The sequence below is a fragment of the Phoxinus phoxinus genome (assembly GCF_949152265.1).
Source record: "Phoxinus phoxinus genome assembly, chromosome: 15".
Lineage (NCBI taxonomy): Eukaryota > Metazoa > Chordata > Actinopteri > Cypriniformes > Leuciscidae > Phoxinus > Phoxinus phoxinus.
The window spans coordinates 20,293,479-20,314,942 of record NC_136890.1 but is presented as its reverse complement, the minus strand read 5'-3'; the positions used below and the strand labels follow the sequence as shown (position 1 = coordinate 20,314,942).

General features: G+C 36.5%; 1 long non-coding RNA gene across 1 annotated transcript; it reads left to right on the top strand.

Annotated features, from left to right (window-relative positions):
• The first annotated feature begins 19,196 nt into the window (after positions 1 to 19,196).
• Positions 19,197 to 20,658, top strand: LOC307011863. The gene is made up of 3 exons (XR_013800505.1): positions 19,197 to 19,918; positions 20,213 to 20,309; positions 20,531 to 20,658. It is a non-coding gene; the product is annotated as an uncharacterized lncRNA (long non-coding RNA).
• Positions 20,659 to 21,464: the final 806 nt, after the last annotated feature.

Here is a 21,464-nt window from a genome sequence, read left to right as displayed (position 1 = left end):
GTCCCTTTTAAGCTCTGTGGATCAGAGCTGCGTCTCATTCAGTCGCGGATGACACACAGAAGTCAGTCTGAATGTCAGAGTTCTCTCAGCATAATACCTGGGTCCTTGCCTGCAGATAACCACAACAATCCCAATACACTTTCTTTCGGCCGCTCTCAGCTCGTCTCAGGTGTGGAACAAACATCACTTTACAATAGTAGTCCGAGACTGCAATCCCGGGAGTTAAGAAGAGAAGAGACATGAGATTAGAGTTTATGGAAATGAGTCTATCAGGTTAAACTCTGACAGGCAAATTGTGCTGTCCATAGAGTTGTTACAGAGGAGAGCTGCTCTCTGTGCGGGTGGGACTGTTTTAAATACGATTAGGAGATTGTTTAAACAAAGAGAGAGGTGAAGAGAATGAAGAAGGGAGGGAGCGAAAGGACAGCAGATCGGGTGATACAGCACCCTCTTCTCTCGCTCTTTTAATTAACTTCAAGGGTGAAGGTGTGAAATTTAATAAAGGGAAATTAATAGATGCCAAAACCAGTGTGCTGGCACGAATAAATTAATTTCAATCAAAGGAAATGGTCTTGCATCATTGTCCTGAGTATGTGTGTGTGTGTGTGGAGATCAGAGCAGATGGAGGAAGGCCAAATGTATTCCAGTCCGTTTTTCTGCGAGGTCGGGCCGGTATGGCAGGTTTAATATATGTCCGTATGGGACTTTGGTGTTAAGGCCCATTCACAGCCAGAATAATAGCTATCGATAACTGTTGTTCTAAATATAAAAGAATAGCAGAGTCCACACCACAACTATAACGTCCCAGACAGCTCGGCCCAATACTGGATTTAACGTGTACCAGAAGTGGGCCGGATCTGGGCTGACACTTTGTTGCTGTCTGGGGATAAAGGCACAAAGAAATGATATGGTTTGAATCACTTTCACAATTTTTTTTGTTTGTGCACCTGAAAAATCAGTATGAAATGAAATGAAATGAAATGAAAAGAAAGAGCACTTGAAAAGTACTTGACTTGTATTAATGTCTAACTCTAAGAAAAGTCTGAGTATTTATCAGATAAAGTTACACTAAATACCACAAATGACAATAGACATTAATTGTATGAATATAATATAAATTTTATATTGTATGTTATTTAAAAAAAATTATATTTCATGCAATTATATATTGTTATTATTGTAAAATTTTAACAAATATGATACTATTATGTTAATTGCCTACAAAAAAAGACTAGGGCTATAATTGAAATGCTGCGCGTGCAAAAAAACACAAATAATACACAAAAAAATGTAAATAGTTTTTAGAATCGGTTAATTTAAATGAATCTTCTGAACAAATTTATGCTTCATATGAAAAAAGCATTTGATTATTACCTCAAATTAACGAACTAAAAAATATAATGCTAATAATAGGCTAATACATAAATAAGCTGAGATATTGAAGAAAATAAAATACAAAAAATGAAAATAAAATGGTTAATGGTATTAATATGCTAGTTAGTTATTCCTCAACACTTATGATTGTAAAAAGAGAAAAAAAATGCAGATGATGTTTGAAAATTTATTTTTACAGGAATTTATGTGGATTTTATAAGAGCTCAATCAGTAGAAAGAACGAAGGAGAGAGCAAAAAAAAAAAAAAACTCAATCAATCAGTTGAAAGTCAGGAGCCCTGTAAAGAGCTTAATAAGATGTTAAAAACAGCATGCTGGAAAGCTCATTTATGCCTGCTTGGTTCTGATGTTTTACTGTTATTGATTAGTTTGGCTTCTCTGCACACTGAACCACAACAAGCAACAACAAATACTGTTGTAGAAGAACGTTCACACACACATCACACACCTTCACACAGACACACACTCAAAATCCTCCACAGACTCGTCTATAGGCAGATCATTCTCCTTTATTCATTAAAAGTCCTAGCAGGATCCTCTCATTCATCTCCTCTCTGATGAGAACTCTGATTGTCCACCCCAGTGGATCCGAGTCCAATAACTAAAGCCCAAAGCTACGGATTAAAATCACTACATTATATAAAAGTTAATCGTCTTTTGGTAATTCAAACCTCTTAGATTCAGATTCCAAACCAAGTTTGTGTGCCTTTAGGTAGAGCCTCTGAAGTGTCTGAATATTGTTGTGACAAAGTAGAAAACACAGGTTGAACCCATGATCCTCAAATGTTATTTAACACTGTTTGTGTAATTATCTGGAGTGTGTCTTGAGCTTGCTGTGAGGCCTCAATGCTGCCACTGCCACTAATGAAGAAATATCTGTAATGATGTCGACTGACCTTGCTGTGTGTGTGTGTGTGTGTGTGTGTGTGTGTGTGTGTGTGTGTGTGTGTGTGTGTGTGTGTGTGTGTGTGTGTGTGTGTGTGTGTGTGTGTGAAGATAAATGTACTGAGCCTTGTAAGAAGGTCATGGAGCTTGTATCATAACAACAGCAGTCCACCCCCCCCCCTCTCCCTTGCTGTCTCTCTATATAATAATTTAATAATAATATAAACAAACACTAACATTCATTCATTAATTCTCCTTTAGCTATTATGTTGTTATCATTATTTAGTGAATTTAATAATGATAATTGTATCATAATGAACATTAATATCACTAAATTAGTTCATACAAATAATGATTTAAATAATAATAATGTCTATTACGATCATTCTTTTCATATTGTTATTTAAATTAGTATTTGTAATTAATCAAGTCAAAGATAATTGATTATTATTATTATATACATTTCTTCTTTTTCTTAAATTAGCTGATTAAAAGTACTAATTTAAATAATAATAATATGAAAACATTTACAGTATTATTATTATTTAAATCATTATTGTATTAACTAATTTGGTTAATATTATTAATGTTCATAATAATAATATTGAATTAACGTTTTTTAATAACAGTAATGCATTGGGAAATTCATTCAGATGAATCATTTATTCTACCCTTTTCTAAAAACTATTCACACATTTATTTGAATAAACTGTAATTGTACAGCTGCATTTCACATAGGCCTAATTTTGTATATGTTACAATATTTTTTTTTTTTACAAAATAATGTAGTATTTAATCTAATGAACATTAAAAACATTTAACTTATTTAATAATGACAACAAGAACTAAACAATAAACATAAATAAATTAAACAAATAAATATTGTTATTATTATTTTATACAGGTGCAACTCGAACAATTTGAATATCATGCAAAAGTTCATTTTGTTGTTCAAAAATTCAGATTATGGTTTACAGCTTATGAAAATCACAAATTCAAAATTAGAATATTGTGAAAAGGTTTTCAGAGCTGGGAGCCACAATTATCAAAATTATAACAAATAAAGGCTTGAAATATCTCACTTTGCATGTAATAAGTCTATATAATATATTAGTTTCACCTTTTAAGTTGAATTCCTGAAATAAATGAACTTTTGCATGATATTCTAATTTTTTGAGTTTCACCTGATAACAACCACCACCACCACCACCACAACAATAATTATAATAATAAAAAATGCCATGAATTTATATGAATAATTAGCAAATTAACACATCCGACTGTACACATATATAAACAATGAAACAAATCAAGGTGTGTGGAAAGTAAAAGCTTTCATTTTTGCTTTTAATCGAAGATTCAGGAGATATTTTATGCCAGTGACTTTCATGGTTTTGGAGCCTAAAATTGTGGGCCGAGAGAAGACCTGAACCAGAAGACCTCAGTGTACGCTTGAATAAGCTCAGTGAGATACTGCGCTGCGAGATTCCTGAGAGCCTTGTAGGTCAACCGAATTATTTTAAACTGAATTCCAGATGAGACGGGTAGCCCGTGCAGTTCATAGCAGATATGGTCCGATAATTTAGCTTGTTTTCCACAACTAAATGTGTTTAGCTGACAAGGATTTGTGCTTAAAGTGATCATCTGCGTACGCCTTGACCACTCAAAACACCCAGAAAATAACAAGCCCATCTGATTCTAAACCAGTTAACAAGATATGTTCCCCGACCTATCAGCCAAGTGTGTGTGTGTGTGTGTGTGTGTGTGTGTGTTATTGAGAGATGTTCTCTCTCTGCCCACTGTCTGATTGTGCAGATATAGCTGTGCCGTCTCGTTTATAAGCTCCGGATGAGGAGACAGGAAACACGGTCTGGCCAGGCGAGATATTCGCATTACAACTAGTCAAACTCTCTCCGTGAACCAAACTCCCACATGCTGTCTGCTCCGAGTTCAGCAATCACACTTCCACCCTCCAAATCACTCTGAAAACTCTTGTGCACTTCCTCTGGGGAGCAAGACCGGGCGACTGCATACTGGGATCTCCAGGGAGAGCGACGGGAAATGGGTTCTTTTTTTCCCGAGATGAGGAGGATTGAAAAACTCACGAGTGGACACAAGGCGTCCTGATTTAGTCTTACGTCATGGCTGTTTGAAGATGGTTAGTGTGTGTGTGTGCGTGTGTGTGTGTGTGTGTGTGTGTGTGTGTGTGTGTGTGTGTGTGTGTGTGTGTGTGGAGCTATTCTCAAATAGCTTTGACACTTTTTTTCGCCCCTTTTCGCATCATGTTTGAAACAAGTGAGCAGTAGATGAAGTGTGAAGATGCCACTCTGCTTCTCCATCGCTCCAGCCCTCTGCATATGAACTGACGTGTACACGAGACACCCTCCAGAAAGAGCAGAGAGAATCAGAGGCTACAAGGTCAGGTTTCCATGGAGACAGGAGTGCGAAGATGATGAGTATCCTCCTCTTCCTCTGCTCAAATGCCAAACCTGTCCGTCCTCATTAACCTCCGAGCTCTTCCGCTCTTGCTCTCTCACTTCCTTAGGCATATAGACACCCCTGTCATGTCAGCACTAAAATATATGCAGTTGACTTCTGTTGATCTCAGCTATAACATCCTCTGCATATAAACATACGGTAAAGAAATTCACCCGCCGTGAATGTGTGATGGCAGATTTGGAGACTGAAGAAAAACAGTTTGGAAGGCTGGCGGAAATCTTATATAGCTGAGCTGCCCCAAACAAGTGCATTACAGGAGATAACTTGTCCCCGGGCTGAGCTGTGTTCTGGATGGCCGGTTTAGATTGGGATTTTTATTAGCGGCACAAGCTCCTTTGTGCTTTTAAAACCAAGGCCGCCCGGGATAATTTTTAAGTCAGAATAACATGAGGTTTATTTCTGCTCTCTAGGGTGTAGCGTTTTTTTCTTTTTTTTAAAGATTACTGGACCGTCTCATGTGTTAAAGGAACACTCCACTTTTTTGGAAATAGGCTCATTTTCCAACTCCCCTAGAGTTAAACAGTTGAGTTTTACCGTTTTTTGAACCCATTCTGCCGATCTCCGGGTCTGGCGGTAGCACTTTTAGCATAGCTTAGCATAGATCATTGAATCTGATTAGACTGTTAGCATCTCTCTCTCAAAAAAAAATGACCAAAGAGTTTAGATATTTTTCCTATTTAAAACTTGACTCCGTAGTTACATCGTGTAGTAAAAGTTGCAATTTTCTAGGTAAAAAGTTCCTGCGTAATAATCAAGGAACTGTGCAAAAAGCCTAATTTGGCATTTGTGGCAAAAGATTATGACCAAAAAAAAAGAAAAAAGAAATCGACTCTTATAAGAAATACTTATAAGTAATATATAGAAATACTTATAATCTACTACTCTCTCTCTCTCTCTCTCTCTCTCTCTCTCTCTCTCTCTCTCTCTCTCTCTCTCTCTCTCTCTCTCTCTCTCTCTCTCTCTCTCTCTCTCTCTTCTCTCTCTCTCTCTCTGATTGAATACCTGCAGTGAGATCATTCTGAGAGGAAGAAAATCAAGACCAACTCATGAAACTGAGAACAAAAGACCATGCTGTTAGAGTAAAAGAGGTATAAATCATGCCTGGAGAGATGGGGAAAGGGTAAATGGATGGAGGAAGACCCAAACAGAGACAAAGTATGCTACAAATTCATTAATGTCGACAATTAAAGGTGTCATCTCTGTTTTACACCTGCATTACTTTGTTCTTTTGTAAAGGGGGAAGGTGTTACAGATGTGATGTTGACACTATGTGCTAATAAAGATGCAGGACCTGGCCTATATTCTACAGTGTATATTACCCAGCATCCATTGCACCACATATCCCACATTAGCCTGTATCCAGGGCTCACAAAACACCGTCCTACACTACTCACTGATTAGACTGCTTGTTCTTTGCTGCTGTTTCTCACTAATAATAGACTGAAACATTTATTAGGCTGTCTCTCCTACTTTCTCTATCGCACACGTTCAAACACACACTCTTGTTGTCTACGCTTCAGTGGGGCATGAAATAAGTGACTAAGCACTGACCTATGCGATTATAGGGGAGAGAGAGAGAGAGGGAGAGGTTGGGGGTATATCCTATTTTTAAAATGATTGATTTAGACGGGACAATTTTTCTTTCACAGAGATGAATTTGCCTCCGGGTCCAACCGCTGCAGGCCACCGCGGTTACAAAGCACACCGTAAAAACTCAGGTGAGGGGTTAACGCACTGACCGAGGGGCAAATTGACTAAAATGTGGACAAATCCCTGCATCTTCCAGCTGGGCTGTAAATGGTTTTGGTTTTGTTTGGGTTTGGGGGTGGGTTAAGGGATCTCAAATGTATAAAATGGTAAAAGGGCAGTTATCTTTATAATATAAAAGATTCGTAAATATTTTACGTTTTTAGCTGTAATGTTTACATTTAAATGTTTGTCATTGTACTTAACTTATATTGTAAGTTTCAACATCTATCCAAACGTACAAAAATTTACTAATCTGGAGGTATTGACAGAAGATAAAGTGTGAATGTACATTATTTACTGTACATATGTACAACTTTAGAAATATTTGATTAAGCTTTTGTTTATATTATAAATATATTATCATTTTTATTTTTGAGTCACTTACCCAACATACTGAGTTCCCTAAAGCTTACCACATACAATAACGTTATTTACAACATAATTATATACATATTTTATGGATTCTGATATGACAGAAATAAAATGTTTATAATGTAGGCTGTCTTTTCAAGCTGTCCTACAGAAAGCTTTTTTTCTTTTCTTTTTAAATTAATGACAGAATGTCCATTCAGTGTAACCTTTGAGTTGAATTTGGCACCTAAAATCACACGGAACAAAATTAAACGTATGTCAAATTGTAAATGTGGTAAATATGATTACATATCTAATTTATCAATACAATAAAATCAACCTACTTACTGTATTAATTCCATGAAACCATGATATTCTATGAATCTAAAAGGATTTGCGAAAGATAATTTATAAAATGCTTATGTTTAGATTCTGTTAATGCTTATTTTTAGCATCTATGTAAACACAAAAATGTACTTTACATATGAAATGTTTGCTAGAACCACACTTTACATACAAATTCCCAATGATTATAGTGATGTCAATGAGTAGCCTACATTTTTGTCAAATACAGTATACTCGCGTATGTTAATGGTTGAATTAAGACCGCGGTTGACCAGGACTCATCTAGTTTTAATAGTGATGCGTTTGAAAACCCAGATTATCCCTGGTCTATTCCGGTCACACAACTGCTCCACTGACCCCTTGACAAAGCAAATACATTGTTAACCTGATGGAGAGAGAGCTTTTGAAAAGTCTTTGAAGAAGTCTCATGATGGATTCTTTTCCCATTTTAACATAATACAGAGTCAAATCAATCTGCAGAAATTTGCAGGCAGCTGAAATAAGCTTTTAAAGAGCTTTGTGTGTAATCAGCACAAGAAGGGATTCAAGTCCCCAAACAGAGAAAGAGAGCAGGAGAGAGGGAATAAGAGAGGGGGAATCACAAAATCCAGCTGGATTTTCACCTAGAACAGATGCATTTAGGTGGATTCTTGGCTTGGTGTAAAGTGTGTGTAAAATGAAATATGATTGTGTTGTCACTCTCCCTCTCAGTGGAGTGAACATTGCTGTTGTGTTTCCCTGTGGGCACTCTGCATGTGTGTGTTTGGTAGGGTTTAGAGCAGTAATTGTGTGTGTACATGTGTGTGTGTAATTTACTTCATTTGTATATAACCTTTAGTATGGTAGCCCTGGGCAGCACAAAAACACTTGTAAAACAAACAAAATAATTAGCCCTCAACACGACATTATTATGCTACAGCATCAACAGAAGTGATATATTTAAAGGCTACAAGTTTGTAAAACAACAACAACGCTGAGCTGGTTTGGTTTCCACTGGGAAAATGAATTGAGAGCAGTCAATGCGGGTTTGTTTTAAAAATGTTTAGTGTTAGAATTCACCTTAGCATTTTATTTATTTAAAGGTTATGAATGGTTCAAATCCACATCATAATTTTTATGAAGTTACAACAACATTTAAATACATACAGTATACTGTAGTATTATAACACATTATTGCATGTTTGCGTAGAATTCTGAGTTTGCATTTCAGTGTTTTTATTTATTTTGAGGAATTCTGAATTTTTGGTCAAGTGAGATTAGTAGTCTACTATAACCATCATATTTAAACAGCGCACACAACACAACTGCATTACTTGCTTTATACATATTTGAAATAGTATTATTATGACATTAAAAAGTGTAAAGCTTGAGGTCTGAGGAAAATAAGTTGACTATTAAAAAGAAAAGCTAAACATAGTTTAATAAATAGAACATTACATAGTTAGTGTAAAAATACAAAAATGTATTTGGGATTTTTTAACCAGGAAAATTAAGTGTAACGGGGACATTGATTTACATTTGATATAAAAAATGTGAGGACTTTGCCCTTTACTCATTTTATAACATTTTTGAAAAAAGTATTTTATAATAGCAATGTTTGTATTTATTTGATCAAAAATACACTAAAACAGTAGGTACTGTATTATGAAATATTACATTAAACCTTAATTAAATTAATACTAGTAATATTATTTTTCTTTTTGTAAAAAAGTTCACATATTCATCCCAGTAAAAGTTGCAAATATGACACCGCTCTAGTATAATTTGTTTCAAATGCCAATAGACATGGTATTTTGTTTTCCGATGCAATGACATTCAGATATTTTTAAATGTGACTTAAGTATCCAAAAGTATTCACGCATGAGAACAGCAATACAATCTTGTAGTACCCCAGTAGAGACTTCACTGACTCTGGTTTCTTCAAATATCCTGTTTTTGCACTCCTGCATCCATGATGCTGCTTGCAAATGTCAGGGGGAAACTTTTAAGTTTCTGTGCTTATAGCACAAATAAATTGTGACCGATTCTGTAATGCAGCTGGTGACAATTTTATGACCCGGGATTCACTGACCCATAATTCAGAGAATGGCAGTGACTTTTGTCTCAGGCTTATTAAAGACTATATTTCAGTCACATCATAAACAGCACAATCACCTTTACTGGTGGCTTAAGGGGCCAGGGGTGTTGTCCAACAGTTATTCTTGACTGATTGGTTGGACATATGGTATGTAAATCAGCATTGATGATCTCAGATAAAACTGTCAGCCAGTTCATGCAATGGATACTTCGGAATAATAAAAAAATAATATAACTATTCTGTGCACGCACGCACGCACGCACGCACGCACACACACACACACACACACACACACACACACACACACACACACACACACACACACACACAAACAAACATCTTTTTACACATGGGCATGAATCTGTTTTGCTTCAGTTGGAGTAAATCTAATTTAAATCAAGCCCAATAATGAATCAATGATAAAAAATATTTTTGTTTAAAAGCAGATGAGGTGAATTGACTGAATAGTGTTCTTACAATCAATACTGTAATGTTGTTTTCCAATCATTTTGTTTCATGAGTGACTGGATGGAGCTCCAGATTGAGATTCACTGCGGTATGATGCTGTGCAATTTCATAAATGTATTCAGTCCATCTTGAAATGCCTATAGGATTTGGATTTTCGTCCAAAATGTGTTGACTGGGTCACACACACACACACACACACACACACACACACACACACACACACACACACACACACACACACACACACACACACACACACACACACATGCGCGCACACACACACATACTCACTTATGATAAAATAACTTTATTAGACAAAATTCCAGAATCATATTGATATCTGTAGGAATCTTTACTCATTACTTGGAAGGGAATATTTGAGACAAGAACACTGAAAATTTCAACAGTCTGTGTGTAAACATAAATATTTTACTACAAACATAATTAAAAGAGGCATTAAGAAGTCAGAAGCTGAGTATCATCAGGTATTCCACCAAAATGCTGAATTAGACACTGATGGTGTTTAATTTTTCAAGAGCCTGCCAAAGGACTCTGAAGACTTTGCGTTATGGGGAGTCTGTTTTGCTTTCTGGTTCACTCCTAATTTTGCCAAACATCATTTGTCATGTGACTCGATAGTTCTCCGCTGCTATAAGTTTTATATTAGCTCCCTGATTTGAAATATGATGTGCGAAAGGAACAGAAAAGTCAAGTTGTTTGCTCATAAAAAATGAATGAGTTGTGGGATCCAGATATCTTTATTAATCTCATGAATAAGTCAGCGTGACGGTAATTAAACCACCTCAGCTTCTCATTTATAATCATTAACTGCGGAGGAGGCGGGGAGATTTATGCGTATGGATATATGACTGCGCCATGTGTGTATCTGACGGCATGATTTATACATTTACTTGTTTGTCTTTTCCTTCATCTTATGGATGACGCCTAATGTAACGTTATGCAAAACATTCAGACCGCACACCAAGGCCGTGAAGTAATTCTTGCTGACTGCTGAATCATTATAGGTTGCGAGTGAACATGTGGTTTGGAGATATATGTCTGTAACATGACTCATGAGTGTGTTTCTGTAATCTGACTGATTACAGCTGGTTGACACTAATGTTCTCTCTGGGACAATCTCATACCTCCCATTGTTCTTGTTCTCTCTGTCTGTCTCTTTAACTCGTTGGTGTTTACATTTAACTGGTGTATGTAGGATGTCTGAATGTCTACATATGAGGTCTCATTAATGCTGGGGCACATCTTCCAAAAATTGTTTATTCATTTATGAATAGCTTATTTATGACTTTATTGCAGTTTGTAAAGCTTATTGCAGTTTGTAAAGCTTATATGATAATCCCCTTAGTTTTTTAAACCAAGAGGATTGATACTGTAGATAAAAAAATAAAAAATCTTTCATTCATTCATGCTATATTTCTTAAATCCCTCTGTTTTAACTTCTATTATTCTAGGCAAAATGTATTACTTTGAATTGAATAACTTTTCATGTTTGTAAAAAATTGTGTGTAAAAAAATATTTTTAGAAAATATTCATTGAACAAACTTTTTTTTTTCATCATGATTTGATCCCTTATCACCTTCAATATTGAAATCTACTAGACTAACGTCACTCATAATCATGAAATTTCACACATCCACCATCTCTTGAGTTGTATTAAAAATCTTGGCTCTTGGCTAGTTCGACTATAAAAGTGTTGTATCAGTTCCGTTGAACACATTTTACCATGTTTAAATCCATTTTGTAGACTTCAGCAGATATTCCTCAAAAATCAGCACACAAAATGCTAAAAAAAAGTCAGCAGATTTCATCTGGGCCTAGTCATGAGTTACCTTTGCCCAGGGCAACGAGTGAACCAGGACTTCCACTGCCACCCTTCACTATAAAAAAGGTGCATGACATCCTGATCTTGTAGTATTTGTGAGTTCTATCCTCTATTGGAGTTCTATCTTCTATCCCCAGTTCCTCTATTGTGTGCAAGACATTTTAAATTCTGTCTCTGAGCTAATCTCTATCATCTTTTGGACAGAGAAAGAAATTGAAGAGAGTGATTTGAACATTGTTGGCATTTTCACTTCTCCACAAAACATTTCCATTTCATCTCTCTTGCCCTTCCTCCCTCCCTTTTATTCTTTGTTCGGCCTTTCTCTGCCGTGCGAGTTAATATAATGAACACAGTGATGTAGGGACCCGCTTTGTGTTTGTGATTGCATTCTGCTTGTCCCTCTCTGATCATAATGGAGGAGACATTCGCACAGGTGTGTGTTTGTGTGTGTTTAATTCTCTCACCGCACTGACAGCTGGAGAGCAGAACAGCGGAGATTCCAAACTTGAATAACTCCCGCTCAGGGCAGTACGTTTTGTACAATCACCGCGGTAATAACACCTCAAAAGAGTGAACAGTAAACATATGTCTGCTTTTTTTTCAATTCACATAGCTTAGAGGAAGAGCTTCAACACTGAGGTGTGCAGGAAAAGGAGAGAAAGAGTCTGTGGCTCAAGGACACTGTAGCTGCATCCCAATTTAGAGGCTGCATCCTTCGAAGGCCATATTCGAAGGCTGTTTGCATCACAGAGGTGCGACAAAGGCTGTCCCAATTCGAAGGCTCCTTAAAATGCGGCCTTGAAATGCTTCCTTCGTTTCCCGGGCAAAGAGGGATACAACAGATGTACTCCTTCAAGGCCTTGCCTAATGCCTACCCCAGAATTTAATATGCGCTGGTGAGGATTTTTTTTGGGAGAAATTTTCTTATTACACTTAAATGTATTTGGTTTAAACTTACTCGAATATCTAAAGATACATAAATGTAAAAAATAAAAATAAAAACTTAAAAGATGTTCAAATGTTGACATATCTTACTAAGACGTGATTTTATATTTAGACTTTATTATGCACATTAATAGACCAAGGTGAGCATATTTAGACAAGCTGTGAACCCTGTTTTGTTTTCATACAGTTTAAAGGTTGGGTAGGTAAGAATTGTCTAAAGAACTTTTTTTTCAAATTGGCTTAAACTGTCTTTATATACCAATACATAATTAAAATGTAAGTACTTTGAAAAAGAGAATATACAAATTGAGTGACTCTAGTGTATTTAATCTTCAAAAAAGCTCATTAATTCCATTCGGGACGAAACAAGTGATTGGCTTGCGCGACTGTCACTCTCCGTCGCCATGACTACCGCCGCTATTACTGGCTCTGCCCACGTGCGCGCAGTCGCGCACCCGTTTTTAGGTGGGACTGAATGGAATTAATGAGCTGTGTTTATTGAAGATTAAATACACTAGAGTCACTCAGTTTTTTATACTCTCTATTTCAGAGTACTTGCATTTTAATTATGTATTGGTATATAAAGACAGTTTAAACAAATTTGAATAAAAGTTTTTTTAGACAATTCTGACCTACCCTACCTTTAATATAACTTTCAAAAAAGTCCATTATAAAAGTTACTGCAGCTCGTCAGAGTTATAGGTGACTCGCAATCTTCCGTAGGCTAGACCGTCCCATTTAAAGGTGCTATATGTCATTTTTTTGACTGTACTTAAGAATAAAAATAACATGTTTCGAAATGTATGTCCCATGGTGGAATGTCTCTTTTTGTTTTGGAATTTGTGATCCCGCCAACTGCCAATATACCCAATAGTATTTCGACACCCAAAGTTGCCAGATGATGGAAAACACAGCATATTGCACCTATGGAATCCAGTAAACGAACTTGGGCAGAGAGCGCAGGTTCTACCTGTCGTAAAAAGCCCCAGCAATAAAAACGTTACAAATGTAAACATTAGCTCAACTTTCAGTGTAAGGCTTGTCGCTTTCCATTGTCAATTGCTCTCATTCCTGTTACGTGTCCTCAATCTGACAACCAGCGTAAGCGTTGAGTCTGAGGAGGAGGGGACGTGGAAAACAACTCTCTCCAATATTTTGAATTTGGACTGCAGTACCTATTTCAGCCACTAGCTGTCTATATTACAAACTGCATCTTTAACAACGCACGGCCTCACCTTTGCGGACTCCGAAGTTGTGGCCTTTGTAGTCTGCACCCTTCGAAGGATGCAGCCCATGGGTGCTTCTCATTTCTTGTTTGTGCATTCTCGTTTCCTATCCTCGCGTCTTAGCTCCGCCCCCTTAAGATGCACGACTCGTCGGGAAGCTTCCTCACTCATCGTTCCTTGCCTCCTCATGGTGCAATTAGAGATTTAAGATGCCCTTCAAGACGGCTGAGTTCGATTGGTTTTCGGGTCATAGGCTGGGGGACGGAGAAGCGAGGAAACAAGGAAGCATCAATTTGAGTATTGAGAAGCACCCTCTGTGTTGTCACGTTCGCCCTATAGATGAGTGTATTTCCATTACACATGACTGTCATATCTAGACTCCTCACAGAGCAGGAAGTGAAGATTTATAATAGGATATTCATATTTCACAAGATCATCTCATCAGAACATTTGTGTGTGTGTGTTGTTGTTCATGCTGTGAACAGATGTATTTAGTCTGAAATAGGGCCTGAAGCATCTTCACTATTGTATGTGTTTGTCCTGACCTTGCCCCTGGTGGAGCTTAATGATGATCAGCTGGGAAATATTACATCATCAATATCATGCCTTTCATTCTGATTGAAACTGGAGCTGTGTATCATAGGCCTATAGAATTATCTTTTTGGACAGAGGGTTAAGAGCAAGAGGCGAGGTGAAGAATACTGTTAATTTGTGCCAGTCATGTGGTGCTATTAAACATCTCTAACATAATGAGTACCAAGTACACTAAGGCTGGGCATTTGCCTATTATGCCAGCCGCAGCTGGAACCAGCTTCCAGAAGAGATCAGATAGTGGCATTCAAATGCAGACTCAAAACACATCTAGCTGTGCATTTACTGAATGACCACTGTGCCACTGTTCGTCCGACTGTTTGCACTGTGTTTTATTTATTTATTATTCTAAACTGTTTTAATTGCTCTTATTTATTTTGATTATTTTAATTACTTCTATGTAAAGCACTTTCATTGTGTATGAAATGTGCTTTATAATAAACTTGCCTTGCCTATAATTCATTGTATAATCGACCTAAATGTTTTTAGTGTTTAAAATTATTTTTAATGAGAAGTAAGCTAATCTATCTAATCTTTTACTATCCTTGCGTTATTATGCGGTGATGCAATATGAAATGATTGCGGGGCAAATTAAGTATAATATCTATTTAATGGGCCAAGGCCTACCCCCTCATTATTATTAAATAATAATCATTATTATTATTTAATACATGAAATTGGAAATGGTAAATACTCTTGATATCGATAGCTGATGCTTTTGACAATATCTGTGGATTCACGATATATCGGCACAACCCGTCACGGGGGTTTATCGCGCATATTTCACACGTGTAGTGTGAGCAGTCAAGTCGCAGCTTGACGATTGGACCGTATAGTGTGACCACATAAATTGTGAGAAATAAACAGTACATTTTTTAAATAATACAAGTTAAAATAACTTTTCTTCTATATTAATATTTTTTAAAATGTAATTTATTTATGTGATGGCAAAGCTGAATTTTCAGCATCATTACTCCAGTCTTCAGTGTCACATCCTTCAGAAATCATTCTAATGTGCTGATTTGGTGCTAAAACATTTCATATTGTCAATATTAAAAACAGTTGTGCTGATTAATTCTGTGGAAACCATGATACATTTTTCTTGGGGATTCTTCAATGAATGGAACGTTCAAAAGAACTGCATTTATATATTGTGTAACATTATAAATGGCTACTATCACATTTGTCACCCCAAACTTTTGAATTGGAACTTCTGGAGAATCTTAAAGTCGGCATGAAACAGAAGTTGTAGTCTTTTCGCCCACTTCTCAAACTAGAAAAAAAATTTAGGGTGAGACTTGGTTTTGTCTTTTGGGAATTGATTGGATGGTTATGGTTTGCTATTGGTCAGTCTCATGTGAGTGACAGCTTATTCCACCCTCAAACCATGAAAACACATTATCAGAGAAGAGAAGTTGTCGCAAGAGGGAGGGGGAAGTTATTTTGATTAAAAATTATGAGGGCACATACATTTTTTTTTTATGATGTGCACTGATAAATTGTTTATAATAAATACTGCAATATTCCATAAAAATAAGATTTGTCAATTTTGATTTCATTATGACTTTAAGTTTTTCTCCACAAAATTGTTTTTGTGTGTGTGTGTGTTTGCTGGAATTAGATGAGATGCAATGGGATGAATAGATGCATTCAAATAACATTAAATTCATGTTTTGTGTGCATGATGTGTCTTTTCATGTGTATTTGGTAGTGTTTAATACAACTTTATTTTTATTTTTATTTATCTTTATATATGTATCTGCCATGGTCTCAATTATAGACCATTTTATTGAATGAAAATTATTTTACAAGCTGACACAAAGATTTTTTTCTTTATTTTTTTTCTAGCAATTTGAATTTAAAATGGGTTGTTTGTGCAAACTCATAATACATATCTCTCAATAAATAAATGGAAATATTTATACAACCAGTGCAGCATACATTTTCCTCAACATATGCATTTTCTCTCCAACTACTGCTGGCAATTTACATATAATGATATTATAAAACATTTTAATACATCAAAAATTATATATATTTTCCGTATATAAAATAATTCCTAAAACAAAAATAGGTACACATTCTCACTGATATATTTAAGGCTGTCATTGTAGATTATTAGTAATCCAGTGTATGCAGGGTTCCCACTGTCCTCTTATTATTCCTCCTCACTTTACAGCTTTTAGGCTTTAAATTTTATCCCTATGGTAGAAACTCAACAAACTTTGCATGCATGAAGGGTATGTGGCTAATTGCATTTAATGTCATTCCATTGTGGATGGGATGTATGGTTGCCTAGCAACTGACAGAACGTCAGGCCCTACCCCATTTGAGCTAGAGACTTACATTTTCACATGAGAGTTTCTCAACTCATGAGGAACAAATTTGCCTCAAGGACCCTTAAGTTACACTGTGAATTTTTTTTCCAGTATAATCTTTACAAACCTTGAATAGATTTTTAGAGTTTTTATGGGTGTAGAAATTAAAGTGTAAGAACATCAATTAAACTCCATAATATTCTGGGTTCAATACATGTTAAACTCAGTCGACAGCCCTTGTGGCATAAAGAAAAAAGCAGGAATTAAGGTTACAATGAGGCACTTAGAAGAAAGTGGGGCCAATTTTCAGAAGATTGAAAAGTTAAAATGTTAAGCATATTTTATAAAGCTGTGAAGCTGATTTTGTCACTTTTTTGGTTGTTTATAGGGTTTTAGACATTGTGTTGTCACGTTATGTTTCTGCGTTGACAGCAGGTTTACAAACATTACATTAAAACATTACTTTAAAGTAGAGGTACAATATTAAAATGAATTTAGATGCACAGGGACCAACTACACACACACAGTAAGTGGGGCCTGTCATGCAGCACCTCTTGTCTTTCAAATGAGAGTAAGTGAGGGAAACAGTCCTTAATTGCAGAAATGGAGACAGAAAGGAGACACCCTTGAGGATACTGAGCACACAAGAGTGACAGTATGATAGATAGCCTAACTCTCTCGCTTTCTTCTCTGTCTGCCAGTCTCTTTCTTTCTTTGTTTCTTGTGACCTGTTGACTATTACCAATGCATACTAAACTCATTATAATAATTGTCGTTTTTTTTTTATAATTGTGTGCTGTTTAAACATGTAGTGTAAAAAAAGTACATCCAATGACAGCTCAAGGCTTTTGCATAGTTTCACGTGTTGAACTTTGGCTGGTCAGTGAGGATACATTGAGACCTGGTTCTGTCTCTTTGACCCAAGGTCTGTGTTGCTCTGTGGGAGTTGGATGTTTTGGACAGTTACATGCGGCTTGCGAGAGGCTATTTCAGTGTGATTGATATGACCGTGGTGCTCGACAGATGTTACTGGAACGCTGTGGGAGGATTAGAGGATTAAGGCAACGTCCAGAGAGCATTACTGGAGTGTTAAAAGAACGCTCTACAGTAATGCAGGTTTCTTGTTAGGGCGTTAGCAGAGGTGGGAGAATGTTGTGCAGAAACACAAGAGTTTTGGGGGGATGTTTTTTTTTCCTATTGAGGGTGTCATTTTGTGAACATTATGGCATTGTTTGGGACTCAGAAGAATATTTTCTTGTATTTTGGATCTGTGGGAGTGTTTTCACTCCCAGGCGTTTTGATGCACTTAAAATGAGACCTGAGACTCATGTCCCATAAATGGGTTCTCAGGAGAATTTGACTGTTTAATGCTGCTGAACTCAGCTATGACAGAAATAAACAAGATGATTACATTGCCAGAGACTATTTTCTTCTTATTTACTGTGATGTCGGGCACTATTTACTTAACAGACCCCTATGTGCATTTCATATGCATTATATTATTTGGACACAGAGAACATAAAATATAGGCCTACAGCTTTTGGAACAGGGCTGTTGCAACAACGATTGCAAGCTGGCTTTTGACCTGGCACTTTTCAGACAGCTGTGGCAATTTCCCAGCACATTTAAAAACATTTTTTTTTTTTTTTTATTAAACTCTTGGTGTATGTGTCAGAATTGTACACTCTATAGGCTACTCACTGCCCTTTAAGCACAGACAGGCAATTCAGTGTAATTTTGTGGGAGAAAAAAACCCTTTTGTTTTAAAAATGTATTCTAAATTCATGAAACTGAAAACTGAAACCACACATACGCAAAAATCACTTACTCTGGGTGGCCTTATAAACGCGTTAAGATGACATTTTAACCAAAATATTTTTGCACCCCACATGGAAAAAACCTATATGAGGATATATGCGCATATATGAAACCTATATGCAGTTTATATGTACATATATGCAGCATATGCACATATATGAAACATATATGCAGTTTAAATGCACATATATGCTGCATATATGCACATATATGAAACATATATGCAGTTTAAATGCACATATATGCTGCATATATGCACATATATGAAACATATATGCAGTTTAAATGCACATATATGCTGCATATATGCACATATATGAAACATATATGCAGTTTAAATGCACATATATGCTGCATATATACAGCATATATGCACATATATGATAATATATATGCTGCATAAATGCGTATATGCCACATATAGGCAAAATTGAGGTGCATATATGCATATACAGGCCATATAGGTCTCCTGTATTGCTTCTTTATATCCACATATAAGCCCTATATGTACATAAGATATGTCTCCTATATAGCTCATGGCAGGATCTGGTCGTTTTGTAGCTCTTTGGCAAGATATGACATTTTCTTTTATCAAGGCTATAACTAAGAACTAACTTTTTTTTTTAAAATGCAAGAACTTGTGTAACTTAGCGAACGCGTGAAATTGGTATCACATGTTGGCATGTTATGGAATTTTATTATGGCAATTAAGTGAGAGGAGATGGAAAGCTATGATGTCCGCACGTTTTGAAACATTTACAAGGTCAATTCTTTCTAAGATAGTGGAAAATAAAAATATATAACATTTTTTTCTCTTCCTAAGTGTACCAATGCTCCATACTCCAACCCAGTAGGTGGCGGAAATGCACCTTTAGTTGGTTTGCCAACCGCCATATAAACAACAGAAGAAGAAGATAGTGGAAAAGAAGGAAATGTATAACAAATTGGTTTGTCGTTTTTTTATTTTGTCAACCAAGCCTTTTTGGCAATTTCAAGTCAACGAGGTACCTTTTGTAACGTACTGGATCCATATCTATTGCTTTTCTTTAATTGCGTCTTATTTCCCTAACGTTATTTATTTATACTGGCAAGCATTTCTCCACTCTGCTGCTACCGATTGGCCGCTACAGCGTCGCGCAGTTGATGACGTCATCCGCATGCGGCCCAGCGCGCTATTTCGCGCCGAAAGAAAGATAGCGGCTGGGAGTAAAAATGGCGATATCAGCGTTGGAGTTCCGTTATGTCCTAACGTACTTGAATGGACTGAGGGTGACGATACAGGGTCCCATAGTATTTTGGCAATCGACTGTGTCCGGAATTTTTCCTGAAAGGACTGAAAAAAACTGAGAAGCTGGTGGAATGGCGAAAAGGCCGCCTTCTAACCTTCTGAAAGACATTATCATCAATCGTAAGTAACGTTATTCCTAATTTTAATTAAATCGGGCTGTGTGAGAAAACGAACAGTATTTATATCGTGTTTACCTCTTGTACACAACCGTCCAAATGATCTGAGGGCGCGCGCGCTTCCTGGTGTGTGACGCCCGCCCTCAGATCACTTGGACGGTTACAAGAGGTAAACACGATATAAATACTGTTCGTTTTCTCACACAAACCGCTCGTTTCGTGTCTTAGGCCATCGATGTGTACTTAAGACGGGGACTTGTTTAATTTGTAACTTACTTCTCTGTGTATGCTCTTTGAGGAGGTGACCATAGACCTGCATTATATGACTGACAGACAAATATCAAAATTGAAACTACTGCGGAAACAAAGACACCTACATCTTGGATGCCCTTGAGGTAAGCTAAAACATACCAACATTTAATTTCAAAGTGAACTATCCCTTTAATTTGTTTCATATCTTTATCGTTAATCTGCATTTATACATATTATTAATCTGCATTTATACATAAAAACCTATTAACTATTGGGAAGCTAAACATAAGAATCAATATGAAACATGAAAAAGTTTCTAAAAGTTGCCAATAAATTAATATTGTGATGTGAAATAATTTTTCAGATTGAAGTTATAAAGGACTCTGGGGTGTTGCCAGGCAGAAGCGTGGAAAGCCTTGCCACCTCTGCCATGGTGTGGGATCTGCTGCTGGGCACCTTTGATTTGGAGACTTTGCTGAAAAGCAACCTGAACGGTACAAAACAACATGTTCCTTATCTCTTCTGTCCTTGTCATGTCAGTCATATTCTCAAGAATAAATTATGTTTGTGTGCCGGCATACCATCACTTTTTTGCTTGGCATTTTTGTATTTCCTTGCACCTCAAGAAAATGTGATGTGTGTATGTAAAAAAAACTCTTGCTTTCTCCACCTTCATTTTACCCCCTTTTATAATAATTTTGAAATATTACTTTAAGGTGGGAAGCCAACCAGAGGGGATGGGGAGCAGCCGGTCGCCCTTGACCAAATTAAAAAGGCAGCCATTATTTGGTGAGTAAATGCATAATGCGTTGAGAAGGGAAAACAAAACTTTTAAGACTTTATAATTTCACCACTTTAACAATAGCCTACTTGTATCAATGTTTATTAGGCATCATTATTGTTACTGTATCTGCTTGGCACCTATAATACTAATTCATCGCTTGCTCACTTCTTGATCCTACCTTTCCTCTTCTAAAGCCACATTTCTGGGATATTGCGCTGTAAGGTGTGTAGTCCTATATTTTGTAGAACATATAGTGTTGCAAATAACCTCATGGCATATTGTTGTCATCTGAAGTGTTCATAAATAATCATTTTCACCCCTCCTTCACCCTTAATCCCCTCTGTCCTTTGTTTGTGCCTTATTTTGTCTATACCGGTAATGATTTGCTTGATTTTAATGCATATCCTATTGCTCTTCGAGTAAACCTAGCAGGAAAATGCGGGTGATGTTTTCAATCAGAGTTTCTTTCAGATTTAGCAGAATCCAATCAGAATCTTCCAATTGACGTGTTTAC